The sequence below is a fragment of the Hyaena hyaena genome, unplaced genomic scaffold, assembly GCF_003009895.1.
Source record: "Hyaena hyaena isolate Hyena2069 unplaced genomic scaffold, ASM300989v1 scaffold_344, whole genome shotgun sequence".
NCBI classification, from domain to species: domain Eukaryota; kingdom Metazoa; phylum Chordata; class Mammalia; order Carnivora; family Hyaenidae; genus Hyaena; species Hyaena hyaena.
In genome coordinates this window covers 1,694,290-1,699,204 of record NW_024080977.1, presented here as the reverse complement: position 1 = coordinate 1,699,204, position 4,915 = coordinate 1,694,290, and the positions used below count along the sequence as shown (strand labels likewise).

Below are 4,915 nucleotides of genomic sequence, written 5' to 3'. Positions count from 1 at the left end.
AGTAGATATTGATCATCAAACCATTAACTTACTGCACAATTTTGAGTGGAATTCCACCATTCAGCTATTCATTCCTTACACTACATGATGAGGACTGTTCATTTTTCTTTGGTGTGTGAGTTTTAGGTAACAATTTGTCAAAATTTTACAAATTTATATAGCATAAAGATAATTTTTAATATGTAATAAACATGCAAGTTACTTACTATAGTTTTGTAGAATAAAATGCACAGATCTTAAAAACACAACTTGATACACTTTTAATACTTATAAACCCATGTAACTATCACCAATCAAGATGTAGAACATTTCTATCTCCCCAAAAGAGTTTCCATAATATTTTCCCAGACAATAAAAGCAAACCCAAAGGAACCACCATACCAACTTCTTTCACTGTGGTATAGCTTTGTCTGTCCCAGCATTTCATATAAATGGAATCATACGGTATGCATTGCTTTGTATCGGACTTCTTCTGCTCTCAACATGTTTTTAGTTTTCTCCATGTTTCTGTATGTTTCTTTTTAATTATTGTGTGGCATTCTATTATATGATATACCATGACCTGTTTGTTTATTCCTTGAAGAATATTTGGATGCTTCCTAATTTTTTACTATTATAAATGAATACGCAATCGAATAGTCTGGCATTAGTCTTTTTATGGACATAGTTTTGTCATAGAAAAGGTATTTACTTAACTTTGAGTAAAACAGTCAAAGAGCAATGTGTGAGAGTTTCAATTATTATTCCGCATTTTGCCAACACTAGTAACTGTCAGTCATTTTAGCTGTCGAACTATCATGGGTGTATAGACGTATCTCATTGTGTTTTAAATCTGCATTTCCCTGTTAATAGTGTTCTTAAATAATTTTTTAATGCTTATTGGCTATTTATATATCTTCTTTTGTATTAATTATCTCCTTAAGTCTTTTGCCTTTTAAACAATTGGGTTGCAAAATACTCCACCAAAAAACTGCTAGAACTAATACATGAATTAGCAAGGTCAGAGGATATAAAATCAATGTGCAGAAATCTGTTGCAATTCTATACACCAAGAATCAAGCAGCAGAGAAAGAAATCAAGGAATCAGTCCTATTTCCAATTGCACCAAAACCAATAAGATATCTAGAAATAAACCTAACAAAACAGGTAAAAGATCTGTACTCTGAAAACTATAGAAGACTTAAGAAAGTTATTGAAGAGGACACAAAGAAATGGAAAAGCATTGCATGCTTATGGATTGGAAGAACAAATATTGTCAAAATATATAAACTACTCAAAGCAATATGCACATTTAATGCAATCCCTACCAAAATATCACTAGCATTTTTTACAGAGCTAGAACAAACAATCCTAAAATTTGTGTGGAACCACAAAAGACCCCTGAATAACCAAAGCAATCCTGAAAAGAGTAACAAAGCTGGAGGCATCATGATTCCAGATTTCAGGCTATATTGCCAAGCTGTAGGGAAGACAGTGTGATTCTGGCACAGAAACAGACACATAGATCAGTGGAACAGAATAGAAAGCCCAGAAATGGACACACAACTATATGGTCAACTCATCTTTGACAAACCATAAAAGAATATCCAATTGAAAAAAGTCTCTTCAACAAATGGTGTTGGGAAATCCGGACAGTGAATGAAAATCGACAATTTCCTTACACAATACACAAAAATAAACTCAATGAAAAACCTAAATGTGAGACTGGAAACCATCAAAATCGTAGAGGAGAACACAGGCAGCAACCTCTTTGACCTCAGCCATAGCAACTTTTTGCTAGACACATGGTCAAAGGCAAGGGGAAACAAAAACAAACATAAATTACTAGGACTTCATCAAGATAAGAAGCTTCTGCACAGTGAAGAAAACAATCAACAAAACTAAAAGGCAACCTAAGGAATGGGAGAAGACATTTGCAAATGACATATCTGATAAAGGGTTAGTATCCAAAATCTGTAAAGAACTTATCAAACTCAAAGCACCCAAAAAAGCACCCAAAAAGCAAACAACCCTGTTAAAAAATGAGTTGAAGACACTTTTCCAAAGAAGACATCCAGATGGTTAACAGACACATGAAAAGATGCTCAACATCTCTCATTATCAGGGAAATACAAATCAAAACCACAGTGAAGTATAACCTCACACCTGTCAGAATGGCTAAAGTTAACAACAGATGTTGGTGAGGATGTATAGAAAGGGAACACTCTTACACTCTTTTTGGGAACACAAACTAGTGCTGCTACCCTGGAAAACAGTATGGAAGTTCCTCAAAATGTTAAAAATGGAACTACCCTATGATCTAGCAATTGTGCTACTAGGTATTTACCCAAAGGCTACAAAAAACAGATTTGAAGTGGTGCATGTCCCTCAGTGTTTATAGCAGCAATATCAACAATAGCCAAATTATAGAGAGAGCCCAAATGTTCATCAACTGATGAATTGATATAGAAGATGTGTGTGTGCGTACAATTATACAATTATAATTTATCAATTATACACACACACATATACACACACAATGGAATATTACTCAGCCATCAAAAAGAATGAAATCACGAAATCTTGCCATTTGCAACATTGTGAATGTAGCTAGAATGTATTTTGCTAAGCAAAATAAGTAAATAAGAGAAAGACAAATACCATATGATTTCACTCATATGTGGAATTTAGAAAACAAAACACAAACTGGGAGGAGGGGAGAGAAGAGACAGAAATAAGCCACAAAAGACTCTTAATGATAGAGAACAAATTGAGGACTGATGGAGGGAGGTGGGTAGGGGATGGGCTAGGTGATGGGTACTAAGGAGGGCACTGGGTGTTGTATGTAAGTGATGAATCACTAAATTCTACTCCTGAAACCAATATTGCACTTTATGTTAACTAACTAAAATTTAAATTTTTTTTAAAAAGTGGGTTGTTTGCTGCTTTATTGTTGAATTTTAAGTCTTTCATATATTCTGTATACAAGTACTTTTTCAGGTATATGTATTGTGAACACATTCTTCCAGCTTCTGGAGCACCTTTTTCACTACCTAAATAGTATCTTTTGGTGAGAAAATATTAAAATGTTGATGAAGACCAATTTATTAATTAAACATTTTTATGGTTTGTGCTGGTTGTATCTTATTTAAAAACTCTTATCTCAAGATAGTTTTACCTTTCAGGTTGACATTTGATCTCCCTAGAATCGATTTTTGTATATGCTGTGAAATAAGGGTCAAATTTTATTTCTTTTTTTTTTTTCATTCTGTATTTTGTTATTGGAATACATTGTCCTACCCACACCACCTCACAATAAAAATCTTACCTAGAATTCCCACCTTTTCCCACAGCCAGCCCCGCACAAGTGCTCCAGGATTCTCTGCCAACTGACCATTTTGGAGTGTGGCCACTGGGTAGCCACATGGAAACCACCTGGTGCCTTCGTAGAGAAAATGGAGGAGGGCAGTGGAGCCCCAGGAGGAGCTTATTTGAGGGCCTTGGCCACTTGCTCATAAGCAAGCTCGATCTCACGATCTGGACAGGTAGAGGCAAACTCTTCCCCAGCATAGGCATTGCGCAAGTATGGATGCACTCCACTGAACACCTCAGGGATGGAGAATCCCCTGTACTTCTTACATACCACCTGTACTATGTGGAACTTCGGCAACAGGTTGCAGTCAGCCAGAGTGAGCTCATTGCCATCCAGAAACTTCCTCTGAGAGATACCTTCATCTCATCCTCAGCACTGGTCTCATCTACTTCTTCAGAGAGGGGGGATGTCAAGTAATTGTCTAAAACTTTCAGGGCTTTCAGGAGCCCCTTCTCCAGATTGTCATTGAGTGCTGGGTTGGAATTCTTGATGTAAGCAGAAAATTTGGCAAATATGTCCAACCCAGCTGTGTTGGATTCAGAGTTCAGAGCTGCCAGCGTGGGGTACCTGGGAGGGCACAGCACTGCCTTCAGAAACTCCTCAATCTTGTTGGTGTCTGTGTGCACTTCGGTACCATACAGCAGGAATGGGAGCTGCCCTCCTGGGCACAGCTTCTGTACGGTCTCAGTCTGCCTCTTGGTGTCAACAGTGGTGACACTGAAGATGATTCCCTTGAGCCAGAGTACCATGAACAGTCTCTAGGAGAAGGCGCTGTTCCCAATCTTGGCCCCATCACTGCTGGCCTTCACTAACGATTTGACCTGCGGTTGTTCTTCAGCCATAGTTGAAACCAAATTTTATTTATCACATCAATGTCCAGTTGCTCTAGTATCACTTCTTAATACCACCCTTTCTGTTTGAGGAACATGAATATCTTTTTAGTAAATCAAGTGAACATATATACCTGAACTTTTTCCAGACTGTCCAGTTCTATTGATCTGTTTGACTATCTTTATGCCAATATCACACTATTTTAATTACCAAAGCTTTAGGGTAAGTTTAAAATCTGTTAGTGGGAGGGGGCACCTGGGTGGCTCAGTTGATTAAGCATCCAACTCTTGATCTCAGCTCTGGTCTTAATCTCATGGTCATAAATTCAGGCTCCATGTTGGGCTCTGCACTGAGCATGAAGCCTACTTAAAAAAAAATGTTAGTATAGGTCTTCCAATGGATTTTTTGTTTGTTTGTTTGTTTTAAGGTTGTTTTTAGCTAGTCTAGGTCCTTTGCAATTCCAAATAAATTATTAATTCAGATTACGGTTTCTATCACACAAAAAAGTTTAAGCCTGCTGGGATTTTGATAGGGATGTGTTAAATTTATGGATCAATTTAGGGAAAATTCATATCTTAATATCACATCAGTGGTGTATCTCCATTTATTTGGGTTTTCTTAGTTTTTCTGAGTAATGTTTGATAGATTCTACTATTCAGATCTTGCACACTCTGTTAATTTTCTAATGAATTTCCCCAGTGACTTCTTCTTTGGCCAATAGACAATTTAGAA

At 36.9% G+C, this 4,915-nt stretch overlaps 1 pseudogene; it reads right to left on the bottom strand.

The window, feature by feature from the left end:
- Window positions 1-3,466: 3,466 nt before the first annotated feature.
- LOC120243557 lies at window positions 3,467-4,194 on the bottom strand (annotated as a pseudogene).
- Between the last annotated feature and the right edge of the window lie 721 nt (window positions 4,195-4,915).